General features: G+C 31.0%; 1 protein-coding gene and 1 long non-coding RNA gene across 4 annotated transcripts in view; both read right to left on the reverse strand.

The window, feature by feature from the left end:
* Nucleotides 1-6,670, reverse strand: part of LOC113517105 (uncharacterized) — a 155,633-nt gene extending 148,963 nt beyond the window's left edge. For both annotated transcript variants that reach the window (XM_026901670.3, XM_026901669.3), the window contains exon 1: nucleotides 6,119-6,670. The gene's annotated coding sequence lies outside the window, so the exon portion shown is untranslated. The remainder of the gene's footprint in view (nucleotides 1-6,118) is intronic.
* Nucleotides 6,671-10,905: 4,235 nt separating this feature from the next.
* On the reverse strand, nucleotides 10,906-14,893 carry LOC128199990 (uncharacterized). 2 transcript variants are annotated; one of them, XR_008252475.1, is made up of 5 exons: nucleotides 14,637-14,893; nucleotides 13,883-14,281; nucleotides 13,228-13,351; nucleotides 11,824-11,960; nucleotides 10,906-11,342 (listed from the first exon to the last, which is right to left on the reverse strand). It is a non-coding gene; the product is annotated as an uncharacterized LOC128199990 (long non-coding RNA). The 2 variants fall into 2 exon arrangements; XR_008252476.1 differs by having other exon boundaries at nucleotides 10,906-11,960.
* Between the last annotated feature and the right edge of the window lie 505 nt (nucleotides 14,894-15,398).

Raw genomic sequence — 15,398 nt, forward strand, 5'->3', positions numbered from 1 at the left:
CAAACATGATAAGTAAGACGACGTAAAATAAAGATACCATATGTATCATAGTACTTGGATATTACTTATATCATTAGATGATCACCACTCTCCACCAAAGCCCTAAACTTGTTTACTTTTCCGAGTAGAATAAAAAAATATTTAGACCCTATTGGATTTTATAAACTACAGATGATTGGATTGATAAGTCTTTTATAATATTAGTCAAGTAGTATTAATTTTTATAATGATTTTAACTATTATAAAAATTACAGACATCATTCACTCCGTATACGTATACTCATAGGTAAGCATACAATAACTAAACTAACTAGTATGACCTCCACCTCTGTTGTATAGTGATACGTAATAATGCCTTACGATGATAATATGGTCGCGTGAAAACGAATTAAACTTTAACCTAGCCATTAGAACATTTAAATTGGTTTAATTATTATATCAGAATTCTAGCAGCATGTGGGCTCAAAGGAAACTTTTGTCGGTGATGGGTTGACCTACCTGTGTTGAAGGGGAAAATAGCTACTATTGAAGAAGATAAAGCAAAAGGGACGCTTTGAACCATAAATAATGAGATTTAGGGGCAGGAGGTGGTCATCCTTTTTATCCCGCAACTTATGGTGATGGATGTTACGTAGACGACTGTTACGCACTCTGTTAATAAAGACGAACATGATGTGTTTTTTGTAAGATAAATAAGACGGCAAATATTTCCATATCCATTTGCGTTTCCAGTGTTTTAAAATAACGATACACTTCACTATCTATACAAATTTTACTAACGTAAAAGTTGATATTCGGTGGTTGCTAGCTGTTTTGTACAGCGCTCGTAACATTTTGCGTCATCGGACATTATCCTCGCACGACATCAATGCACCTTGAGGCTATTCATGTTCAGAATATATAGTACACATAGGTGGAAGGGAATAGCGTAGGGTACTGAGCCCCTCGGGAGCGGTAATGTGGGACGTTAGTAGTCTTTGCATTCAGCGCACATTAGCCGGGACATGGTTGCCAACGTGACGGGGGCGCTGTTACGAATTAATATACACATTAAACACCTAACAACCAACACTCTGCACTGACATCTTTTTTAATTATCATTATCTATAACATTTGGAAACTACGCAATATACAGTTGACTTTGGTAGGTATGTACCTATTCAATACATGCTCATAAAGTGATGGCATCACTCTGAGTCATACCACGATCTACTCATTTTAGTATCTCATGTTTTATAATAGGTGTAGTGTGCTTTAGTTTGTTTACAAACAAAAATTGTGTTCTTAAAAAACCGTCCTCAATTGTAAACCAGTTGTTTTGATTTAAAAACTAAACTACTGAACCGATTTTGATAAAAATTTTATCGAGACCCAATCTGTAAGTATATTTTATCAGATAAAAAAAGAATTTTTCAAATCGGTTTACAGCTGACGGAGGTATCAGGTAACAAACATAAGAAAAATAGGTACAACCGAATTTTAAACCTTTTTGAAGTCGGTGAAAATCAATTGGATGCCTAATGTTCAGCATTATTGAAATAATAATAATATTTTTTTTTATTTAAATTAAGCACATTTTTTTTTATTTTAGACGCCCATATATAGGACAAATGATCTATCGTATACATTATATACGTTACAGTATTGATATGTTTTCGCCACTGTGTGTATGGGACAAAGCGAGACAGCAAAACCAGCGACTTCTTCTTTCTCATACACCTGGTAATGAGAATAGTGTACTACTTGTCTAGGAGGGCTAGTTCCTGTAACAGCGAAAGCTGTTTGTCAGTGATCACGTAGCTAGAGCTTGTTTTTATTTAATAACATAACTTAATATCTGATAAGAAGATTTAATTCGCAAGTCAACTCATCACCAGTCAAATGCGAGAAATATTTTAATAAATTTGGAGATTCTTCAGAAAAAAGAGGTGAGGTAGTTAATTTATAATAATAAGAAATCAATAGAGTTAGTAAAAATAAAATAACAAGGCTCTTTGGATTTTACTAAGATTTGAAATAATAACATAATATTAATATCCATCTAGAAAAGGGTTAGCCAGTAAAAAACTATATATCTACAGGTATTTAGCGCAGCTTTACTTGTGCGAAAGTCGTTGTTTTTTCTCTTGGAATTTTTGGGAAATCCTTTCTTATTAGATACCTATCAAATTCTCAGTTTCATATTTCAAACCCCATCAGTTAAGGCTGTGCATTGATAGATCAGATAGTCTGTCAGCCAGAACTATTTATATTAGTATAGATACTATACCTATGCAACTACCCACAATAAACTGTGCTAAATTTTTAATTATACTTACATTATGACTATATGACCCTATACATTATATGTTTATAAATAATGTAAGCTATACCGTCGTAATTCATTCTAATTTCCCTAGAGACTAATGATATCCTTAAGAGTTATTTCTGCTACAGACATAGTAAATAGGTATCTTGTGTTGTATATTCATTTGAAATTTATATGTAAAATTTATGCAAAAATCCAATTTTTTTATGTAAACAATTTTTAACTGTACATTAAATATACTCGTATGCTGTTATAAATTAACCAGAATCAATAATATTTTATTCAAATTATGTACCATAATTCGAATGAAATATTATTGATTCTCATTCACAGAGATTATGATAAATCAAAATTAAACCTTAACTAATTAAATTTTGAGTTTAGTTTGAACCAGTTACACATAGACCTTAATTAACAATTAAAGTCTATGTGTAACTGGTTCTCTCACTCACTCACCAGTATTCGGGTATTAAGATAAAATCAAGATTGTCAATGACAATTCCATTCATTCATAGGCTAAAAACTATAGCAATATACGATAATAATAATCTCACTTTCCCTAATCGAATTGTTCAACATCGAAAAATTCCATCTCCTAGTAAATTTTCTTTGCATCGTTAACATTCATATATTTAAAATACGAAACAGTAGAGAAAGAATTATTTTAGAGATTTTGTTAATATTTTATGAATAACAAAAATCATAATTCTGTGTGCCTTAGCACAAAATATAGGCAATGCAAAAACTTTGCTGAACTGCCTGCTAAATGACTTCGTCATAGCGCTATAGTAGGCTCGACTGCCGCTCATAAAATATGAACGAACCGCCTGAAAGAACTTTGCAATCCTTTTTCTTGTTTCAGAAAGCAGTAATAGATTTATTTCGTTATTTTAACCTATTATATTATATCTATCGACCGTTATGATGTAATAAAATGCCCATTCTGTGCTTTTGTATTTCTCTCACGAACAGTGAACCCAAAACCTGTATTCTTTGTGAAATACCCCTGTCCATAAAACTAGTTATGATAAGTCAAAGGATATTGACTTGCTAAAGCAGATCTACACAATATTTTGTTCAATAGCTACCTCATTTCAGAAAGTCACCATCATATTATGTTTACTTACGAAGAAATTAGTTTTTTATTATTTATTTAATGTCTGTAAAAATAACGTTATTAAGTATAATTTATTCTGAAAATTATATAAAAAAAAATCAATTTTAACCACTTATTCTCTTTTCTGACCACATCCTTTAATATAGGCAACTCCGAAAACGAATATATCTTGAACTAGCTACATCCCATCCTCGTCAATAAGGGTAACTAGTACCCTATGTATTATTCCAGACTTAGTACTATTATTATTATTTGGTACTAAATATGATTAAATCTGTTGAAACATTTATGCCATTTGGATATATTAATATCATTAAATATCCAAATCCAAAAAAAATACCTTTACACAGTTTCACAATATTAAGAAAATTTATATAAAAAATCTAGATAAACTATCTATAATATATATAAAAATCTATTTCGATCACCAAATTTTTTCAAATTGATGATTTTTCTATGCTTAAATTCATTCCGATGTAAGCCGTTTAGAGATAATTTTTAAAACACAAAATTCATCAACTAAGAAGTTGCAAAAAGAGCTCGAAAAACGGAGTTCACGATTTTTCATGTGGAAAATAAAATTTTCTCCATTCTAAGACAATTTTTATCTAATTTTTTTATTTTTTGTAATCTTAAATTGTGATAACAATATGACAAACATAAATATTAGAGTTTCTAATTTCAAAATTAAAGACAAATTTTAAATCTATTCAGACAGGTAAACCCTGGGGAATAAATTGACAAAACTACACTACAGTATAAACTTTGTTTCTATAACTCGAATAGTTTCTGTATAACGATAATGAACTAGCCAGGACTTTTCGTAATTTCATTTAACAAATTAATAAAAAAATTATATTGCGAAATCTCCATATGAGAGTTTTCAAAGTAGCTGAATCCAAACGAAGCCTCTTGTAGGGGTTGGTGACAGAGTGAAGCTACCAAAGGCTTCTGCCTTCACTTACATTTCCTTCATTTAATTTTATATAAATGATTAATGTATAAGTAAGTATACGCTGATTTCGGAGACTCAATTACACTAGCATACGATCTATCTGACAAGGACAAACCAGTTTCTGTTTCCTGTTAACAATTAATATGATATTCCTTCTACATATTCAAACCTACCAATTATAATGGCGGAGAGGAGAAGGTGTTATTAGTAATACAAACTACCAGTCCTCTCGCAATATACTCTGTCAGGTCGAGTTCCATGCGGTCTTCCTGGAAGCCATCGTGCTGAATTCCAGGCATATTCATCATGATGGGCTAACTTACCTGCCTGTGCATTCTCACCTATCATCTCTCACTGATCCCTGCCAGCGTATATTGTTAGCGCGGGCAAGGGTATCATTTCATTATCATCCATTAAAAAAATATATGTATACACGTATGATGTCGAAAAATATGTAAATTCAAAATGGCTAAATATTCTTATATTTTTCTTAACGTCTTAACGAGTAAAGTAATTTTCTTGTTACTGTTTGAAATTTACATTTTTCTACTTTACATTTGGATTCAACCACCTCGAAAACCCTTTGAGAACAATTTGCATTTTGTGAGTTTAAAATGGAATAAGTATTTATGTATATATTTATTTACCAGGCGCCATTTTGAAATTTCGCATTTTCTAAAACAATATTTCGATTCAGCGATCATTTAAATTCGTATAAATGGGAAATATAAAGAACAATAGAAGGGGGATAAATATAATGTTTTTAATAATTTTCTCTACAAAATGAGTCCAAAATATTTAGATGTATTATTAACAAAAGTAGCAATACAGTATTATTAAGTAGTAACTAGGTAGGTAGTAGCAATACATATTCATTATTACATTTTGTATGTCCAAATAAGTAAAACCTGTTTTTCCAATTTAACATAACTGAGATAATGACTAAAAACTTAGTAATTATTTGCTTAGTAGATGCTACCTAACTTTAATGTTACTAAAGTTATATTATTAACTTATTAAGTAAGACTGTTTTAATCTACAAATGAATTGATATGATAAACATTACGTAGACATTACAATAGGTAAGATATTATATCTTCAATTCTTCATAGTAGACAAGTATTCTTCATCCCACGTTGGTAATAAATACAACCATTTTATTGGCAAAGTGTAGGCCGCAATAGAAAGGTTCCCATCATTCCAAAAAGGCCGAATTACTTTCACTGTAACGTAGTAGATAATCAATAATGGGAACATTTTATATAATAAAGCACCTTTATTTGCTTAACATTTATTTTTACATAATAAGTGTATTATTATTCATATATAATCATTGTAAAAATAAAAAAAAAAAACATAAATAATATAAACATTTCCATAATTTTAATAAGTTGTGATTCAACTTACTAAAATTCTGAAAAATTTATACCCAAGTATCTATTGCAAATGTTTATTACAATGATTATGACTTCAAATTCCATAAAGTTATTATAAATCAATACCGTTAATACAATAACTACTAACTAATGGATAGCTAATCATGTTGAAACAGTTATTTTTGCTGTTTTATCTAAATATATTTTTATAAATAAATAGGTATTTAATATCAACTACCCACAGTTCAATAAAAAGCAATATGAGATAATCTACAGGCTCTACAAATAACATAATTTTTATTACAAAAGCAATAATTCGCTTAAATTAAAATTATCTTTTAAATAACAGACAATCCACTTACCCGTGTCACGAGTTCATTAGAGGAGTTGTAGCATAAGTCAAACGACAGGAATCACAGTAAGCAGTCAACACAGTGCATATTCCCAAGGTAAACAAAGATTACGTAAACGCAATCCCACGCACGCACGTCACCCGATCGATTTTCAAACTTTCGAATACGCCCACTTACATTTACAAGAACATCTAGAATAGATCCGTTCGCAAAGCTCTGCAACACCGCATCCAAACACTACAAACTACCAATGGTCTTCTATGCCCTTGAAGTCGTACAGGTTATGTTATCGATAAAGCACAACACGCGCACTGACAGTTCGGACAAACAATCACAGGTCAAGTTCGGAGCCGGTTTTATGAAATAAGATGAAAAGGCGTATAATCGAATTACAGTTTATAAGTTTACAATGTATAATCGAGCGTTGTATCGCGAAAGATGCGATGTTTGTTGCAAGGTTAGCGAACAGTCGTCGTAAGGTCTAAAACGGAACGACACTCGTACCTCCGTAGTCAGACGCTGACTGAGTGAGCCGCAAGCAAGGGCGCCTGCCGCCGGCCGAATGGCTAGAATGAGGCCCCGCACCTCCGCCACCGCCGCCGCGCTGCCTACCACCCGTGTGCGCGCGCTTACTCTTGCATATTGTGGTATCCAAAATATTTACATTCTTGCAAAATGCGAGTTATTTCGCTATAAAATAAAACATAGAAAATTTTTAATATTCACTAAATTTTTTCCATGACTTCAATTAATACCTTGTCATTTCACTTGTGATTAACTTACAAATATCTAAGGGCTATCTATTCGTATTCGAACAATACTCATAAAATATCGACTTTTTTAAAATTGCGCCGATAATGTTACAAAGGTCAAACCAAATTAATAAAATTATGAACTTAGATAAATATGTACTAAGTCAGTCATTAAATTATTACACAACAGATACAAATAGATGCTATATATTCAATTAAATATTTATATCAAAAGCGAGTCAGTTTCGCCTACACTGGCATGATTACGATTCTGTCCAGACCAAGATACTTGACAAGCTGGCTCTTTTGAGCTTTGCTCTTAAAGGATAAATTCTCCAATTAAATATTGTCCTTTATACCCAACAACTATAGATATGCTCACATTCAATGACTTGAACATTTATATTTATTATCTACGGTGAAAGGTATTTTATGGTTTACTTTTTTACTTGGAAATTGGTAAGGAAGATGGTATCTATGAAACTGATTCGACTTATCGTAATAGCGCACGCACACCTTCTGTATTTAATAGATTATGTATGTTTATTTTTTAAACAGATTTTTCGCAAGGTCTTAGCACCCAATCTGTGGGCGCTCTCTGTCAGGGGCAGGTGATTGAGTCTTTATCGCAGCGCACCGAAACCCGAGGGTGCAACCTGCGTCTGTGTCACTGTCCCGTCCCCATTCATTTATCATAAAGAAAGCCTTCGAGGGTTAGGTGAAGTACACCCACTATATCGAAAGAAATGGGGGAAAAGTTAAGTGACTACTTGAATATACATTTGGGTATTTGTGTCGAACAAAACGACAATGATTCTAAACTCAACAGTACAAAAAGAACAAAGCATGTTTTGTAAAAATAATAAAATAGGTTCACGTTATTGTTTTGTTTCCTTTTTGTGCCGACGAATAAGGCTATGGTTAGCAAGAGGGAGGCAGGTAGCGGTATTCAAGAAGAGTAGCCTACTAACCCACGAGTTCCAAGAAAGCCGCTAGCCATCGCGGCCGCTCTTCGAACGTTTAAGTTAATAAACGTGGAAATAATATCCAACGTCTATCTTATTGGACACGCAACGTTTATCTTTAATACACGAATTCATGGTATTTACGAATACTGTACGATTATTCTCAATGTCATATGCAAAATACTTACAAATAAGTTACTTTATTGTAATGCTAAACGCTCGTAGAAAATTGCTAAATTATATGATAGTATAACATTCGAGTATCTATTTGATGTCCGCTGTACAATAACCAAAGTTCTTCTTGTTTTTAGAATATAACTGCACACATTCATATTTAGCCATTTATATGTTTTAAGCACTGTGTAAAGAGCTTTATTGTGAAGTATAAATTACTACAATGATGTTCCTCATACTGTTTTAATTTAAAAAAATATTTGAACTCCTCAAAAATCAGAGATAATTGTAACGAACTCACCATTCTAGGACGAGGTGTTTTTTAGATAAGTTTGATTGAAAGTATTGAATTTATAATTCGCCTACAAGCATTTTTTTACTCCGCAAAGAGAAATGATCTCTTTAATAGGTGTATTACCATAAATATGTTAAATTATACGCATAAATCATTTTTGTAGTTAAAACAACAAGTCATATTCATCTTAGTATTAAATAACCATAAACATGATGGGCATAAATAGCCAGCGTAAACTAATTGGTTAAATAAAAATTGTTCACAGCTTTTTATTATTTTTATTACGTATATGATAAACTTAACTTTAAAAAAATCATTATGAAATAACAATGAAGGTTGAGAATTGACTACGTAACGCGTAAAAAAAAGAACGCATTGAAAACCTCCTACTTATAAAAGTCTCTAAGTTACTCATGCTACAGATAAATAATATGAATTTCTAACTATATGATTAAACCAGCTGACTAGCTAGTCATGTGATATCATACTAGAATTCTTAAAAACTGCAAGTAAACCTAACAACATTCTTCTATCCAATTAACTTCTAGATGTCTATAGTTGTTAATAAAAGAACTCCTAAGAAGAGTACGGTGCCCATGACTATTACATGCTATAGAATTATCATATTGTCTAAAAATGTGTTACGTAAAGTATTTTCTATGAACTCAAAGTACGGCTTGAGAAATACATAATCAGCATATCTAATAAGCGCTAATCATTAATTATTCTTATGTGCTAACATTAGAGTCCAACCACGCGTAGTTAGATAAATCATTTTTCTCCATTTAATATATAACTGTATGTTTGAATGAAAAAAAAATTATAAACATATTAAAAATAACAGCTATCCGCAACTACAAAAACAATATAATGTAACTAGCATTTTACGTAGACTTTTAAATAAATGAACGTATGTGTACCTATTTTTTACTGCTTTCTATCTCTCTCTAAATTATATAAGGTACATTTATACGTATAATTTAAAAATTTTCTCCAATCAATTTTTTTAGATGATTAGCATAAAATTTGTCATCGTTCACAGTAATAGATGTTGTACTCGTAATTACAAACTATCACAGAGTTTTACTAAAATTGTTTTCGAATTTTTTTTTTATACAACATAGATTGGCACACAAGCTGACGGCCCACCTGATGGAAAGTGATAACCGTCGCCTATAGACATGAGCAGTACCATGAAGATAACAGAGTATACTGTTTCGCCCATGATACCCCTCATGCGTTGCCATTCCTGAGGACTCAGATGTTATTCCTCTGTACCCAGCAAATTCACGCCATATCCCACCCTTCAAACCAAAACACAGCCATGCAAATACAACTGCTTCACGGTTGAAATACGAATGGGACAGAAGTACCATTGGGAATTGGAATAATGACGCAATATTCCATGTATTAAAATGCATTATTAATTGTGTATATGTGTAGATATATTTTCTGATATATAGTCATTTATTAGTGTAATCATTATTAGTTATTATTTTGAAATAGAGTTAAATTCTGCGTTCATACTTGAATAACTGTTGGTTTATCATATTAATACATATATAGCTAGTAAAATTCAATGGCAGGTACATACTTCCATAAGTGTTGGTAAATCTGATGTTTTCAGAATAAAGAGTCCACCACACCTATGTGTTTTAACGGTAAATACGTTAGGAATAAGGTAGTTCTAAATTTGCAATATCAATTTATAGTTATATTTTAGTAGTATATTCTGTACAAAAAGTAAATTCTTTTATATTGTTTTAATAATGTCACGATAAATATACGCATTTCTACGCAACAACCCGCGATTTTGTTCTTACTCACAAATTGTATTCAGCCGATGAACCTCGATCAAGTAACAGACATCCAAATATTCTGAAAAAACTTTCACATTTGTTGAACATTAATATGGAGAGTCTATCATTTTTGAAGTGAGAAGAATAAAATTTACTATTGAAGCTTTTTAGTAAAAATAATTATTTTTTTATAAATTCAACCCCAAACGTGAGAAATGGGGTAGAAACATTAGTATAAAATAGGTTTGAAAGTTTATATGGGGATTCTTTTATTTTTAGGTAACAATGAAATTTAATATTAAAGCTTCACAGCAAAAATAAATACATACGTTTTTCGACGTTTTTGGAAATTGGACCCCAAATGGGATAAATTGAGTAGAAACATTAATATAAAAATGAAAAAAATTGTCTGATATGCTTGAAATTTACTAATTATGTCTCTTTACTAAATTCATAAACATGTGTTTTAAAGTTTTTACTAGTTTCACCTCTCAGACCATAAAAGGGTAGCCAATTTTTTTTAAAGGTTAGCACGTATATGGATATTGTCGCTAAAAAATTTGATAATCATACTTCTAGGTGCAAATAATTAAATTCAAAATACAAAATGTACATTTTTACGGATTTCTTACATGTGTAAAAAATACTTTTTCTTTAAATAAACTTAACTACTGTAATGAAGCTTGTATAAATAAAACGCACTTCTTTAGCAGATTAACGAAGATGAAACTCTGTATAAATATATAAAAATGTGCAAAGTAAATTAAAAACGCTATAATAGATATGTATATTTTATTTTTTGCAACCAGAATAAAATCATGCTTTTTGCTTTGAAAATCACAGATTTCCATACAACTATTTATCAATTATATAAAAAATGAGTATGTCACTACATTACTACTAAATTAAGTACTAGCTTTGATTTTTAAAAAACTATTTAGTGATTGTAAACACTCCTCCACACTAAACACACTTTTGTTAAGTTACAAAAAAAAATGATAATTTTATAGACTTTTCTATACAGGAGATTTTTAATTTAAACAAATTAGGCTCTATTAAACCCAATTTAGATGAAAATAATAATTATATACATTGGTATTACGCTGATATAACAATAAGGCATTGCGATAATAGATATCGACAATTTATGGCGCCGGTGTGGTAGAGGCTTAAGGGTTACGTCGCAACTCATCTGCGGGCCATTTCCTGTTCAGACGGTGCGCGTCGAACCCCTCCTCTCTATTGCATCTGTATATTGACAGATAAACTTATACATTCTAAATATTTACAGTTATATATCATTATTATGTAGATATTCAAATATCTACAAATAAATTACAATTTCTCGCACAAATCCGGTGGGAGTTTTCGAGTATTCTTTCCCTAATCAGTAATTAGTAATGTTATAGCTAACTATAACGAACTCCTGAGAAAATTCGTAATTCCAGACGTAACATTTACGGCTGGACATTGAAGTGTATCAATTATAGGGTTGACAAAAAAGGAAGTGACATAAACTAACAAACGTCCTCTTGTTACATTAACTATCAAATCTTTTTATTTTCTAATATTGATATTTAAAATCATCTTTATGCAAATAGATTTGTTTTAAATCGCATCTATTATTCGCTTTCTCTGTATAATTTCATGCAGACGTAAAGGATTCTTATTACGGACCATGGCGCCTAACTATAAATAGTGCTGTATACATAAAGTACAGACTGTTTACATGCGCTCTACAGGAATAAGTTGTTTCTAAACTGTTGTTGCATTGTAAGCGCACACGGTTCTCATTCATCTTAAACCTTTTCAGCTGCACGGTTTAATTCTCGTTCAACTGTAATGCAACCGGCAGGCTGCACCGCTCTGAAAACATAAAAACATTCATTTGCATTGGTACACTGCTCTTGCGCGGCATTTTTCCAATGTTATCATGCCTCGTAATAAGAGAACACTGAGCTGTTTTGACAGCTCTTTAAAATTTATAATCACGTGCATTAAAAATGTAAAGAACCCAATGGTTTGATAACACATTACATTGTTATTATATTCGTAAACAATCGTCATTTACTATTTATTTACTGAATTGCTATTTATTTATTATATAAATTTGTTATTGTTGTTTTCAACTAAAATTAATTATTTTAGTAGGAGTAGCATAAGGTGGCTTCTAGGTTCTAACATAAGCGAAATATAAAACAAGTAATGCTTAATCTATGCTAAATCTAAGATCTAAGAAGGACACCATCATTATCCCACATAATAATAATTGTTACTTTAAACTGTCTTTCTATTAATTTTCATTTTAATTGATTTAATAATTTTAATGTTTATAACAGATTAAAACGGAGCAGACAAATTGTTATTCGTAATTTTAATATGTATATAGTAAATATTTAATAATGTATTAAATATTTACTATATACATATTGTTGATTTTATATTGAAAGAGTTTCTAATCTAGAGAAAATACTATATACTATAAGTGTGGTGTTTATTTCTACGATGCCTGATAAACCCAAAAGATTCATCTATGTTTATTCTTTTGATATATACGTATTAAACCCAAAACCATAAACTCCAAACTTCTCCAAATTGTTTCATAAGGACTCTTACATTTATGTTCCTATATTGTTTATACGGACAGAAATAATGCAAGTATTAAATTGCTAGTTCGTAACTATATAGAAATTCCTAGTCTGGCCTCGTATAGGCTAGTTAGCAATACTTGGTCATGTAAGTTCGGCACATCATAAATCACATAAGTTCTAAGTTTAGCCATATAATGTAATAAATTATCTTAGGACGACAGTCCGATACCAAAGCCAATGCGCCTGTCTGCTGGTGACATGTCCTGTTGCTTGTCCTACTACTTACGAACGTTAAGCACCCTCATGTAAGTTCCCTCCCGGGGCAAGGTAACATTAACAGTAATAACAACTTATCTTCATCGGCCGTTTCATTTCCGCGTCCGACTTATCGTTCCTTTCAGGATTGGAACCCTCGCCTGATTTACTCATATCATAAGACACATAACACACATATACACCCATACAAATGACCGAATTATTACGTTATTCGGTATCATGCCAAGTATATTTCTCCGAATGTGTTTACAATGTGTCACACTTACTGTGAAATCTTTATCGCGGAGCTAATTGATCTTCAAGAGATTCTCAAATTAATCGCTTAATGCTCGTATATTTTTCTTGGCAAACAAAAGAATTTTGTTTAATAACATATGATAGTTAATTATTCTGAAAATCAATATTATTGGATGAGAAAATACCTACATTATTCATAAATACCAAAAGGAATAAATTTTACAAATATAATGAGTAGGCATAACAACGTCACAATAATTTATGATTGTGTTCCACAAAAACCGGCTTCAATCTGTGAAAAATCAATTATTTTGATTAAAACGATTATTTTGATTTAAAAACTAAGTTACTAAACTGATTTTGATAAAACTTCTATGAGACTTACCAGAAAGTATATCCATTTAGATAAAACAGATTTCTCCAAATCGGTTTATAAGTGACGGAGTTATGAGATAACAAATATAAAAAAAAATACACCCGAATTGAGACTCTTCTCCTTTTTTTTGAAATCGGTTGAAAAGTTGACCGTAAAATTAAGTTTATTGTGGTTTATGTCTGCCATATTGCAGCCTATATCACTCCCACATAATCAACACGAATCAAGTCACAACCCATTTACAAAATTACATCAAGCTGTTTATTATTTACATTGTGCCAAAGATCTACATCTACATACACACTTACATATCCGTAATATACCTTCATACATCTGAAAAACATAGCCTCCTTTCTTCGGCAGTCGGATAAATTAAATGAATAGTAGTAGTAACGTAGCAATCGAGCGTAAAAATACTAGCCATGTAATGTAGTTGCTTAGTTACGTTCTACCTTTATATTTATATGGGTTTGGTTAGAAGAAATCGCCTTCGCTAGCCGAGGGTTCCGTAGCCGTGATTTAGTGGCCATTTTTCATGTGTATTGCACGTGGGCCACGAATCGGTCCAGACCTCGTCCCGCACCGCAATCAATTGAATACTTTTTATTACTTTCGCCGCACAAAAAAATATTTTTTTCTTTGGAAATCTATTAAATCACCATCGCAGAGTAAAAAAAATTACTATTTTATTTTGATATGTGCCGAACCTGTGAAATAATTATTATTGAATTTACTTAATATAACAGAAAGCTTTTTCAACTATTATTCATTAAATATTTTACAAATAACGATTTATTATTCTATTTGTTACAAGAAACAATATTTGCTAATACTTATTATAATAAATTCATTTTAGTATTGTAGATAAAGTGAACATTAATGTAACGAATAAGTAGTTGAAAATGTAATGTATATTTTAATAAATAGTTATTTGTTACGTGTATAAGGACACTTTTGACTCTAAAAATTTGTCTGCCTTCCCCAAAGAAGAAAATCTAAGTTAATACTAAATATAAAAATGTGAAAGATATGAAACGTACGATACTGACTATCTGAACATACCTAATTTGTAAAATTTTCCAACTTTTATCACTTGGATTGTTCTGTTTATTAGAGTTGGTGTGCAATTGAAATTATGTACTACTATCGTTATATAATAATGTAGACACATTACACACTAAAAATAAATGTTTTTTTAGAAGCCTCTTTTGAAAGCATATTGGAATGATGAACAAGCAAGCGACCCACTTGATAAAAAGCGGCAATCTTCGATGAAAGAGAAAAATAGCTAAAGGCTTCATGGATTCCTGTTGCATACCCTTTCCTGAAAACTAGAGTGGTTTTATAAATTTTCAAGTGCAAATAAAAGATTTATTGTTATTATATAGTTAGATCAATTGTTGTTTAGTTTAAAAATAACTATTTATATAATTATAATTTGATAAAGCTATTACATTACGTTTGATATATTATAAGCCAAGCTGTCACAAAACCAGAAGTATAGAAACACCAAAATCAATCTTAAAGACATAAGAGATGTAATTTAAATTCATGGACTATCAGAAGGAAAGTTCGAGTCGATATACACAATGGAATACGGTTAGGGGTTCTAAATTACTCCAAGGGAAATGTTTTGTAAAGTTGAGGTTAAGCCAAAATTGTTCGGCGTGGACCGATGTAATTGTTAGAAATAAGTAACTAATTTTTAGTCGAATATAGAAACTGTGATGTACTTTGCTCTTAGCAAATAATTTCATTTTGTTGCAATTTTAATAAACTATTATTAATGATATGTGTAATAAAATACTTCAATAATGTTTCAAT

This window comes from Galleria mellonella, unplaced genomic scaffold, assembly GCF_026898425.1.
Source record: "Galleria mellonella isolate WM207_F2 unplaced genomic scaffold, CSIRO_AGI_GalMel_v1 utg143, whole genome shotgun sequence".
Taxonomy (NCBI): Eukaryota; Metazoa; Arthropoda; class Insecta; order Lepidoptera; family Pyralidae; genus Galleria; species Galleria mellonella.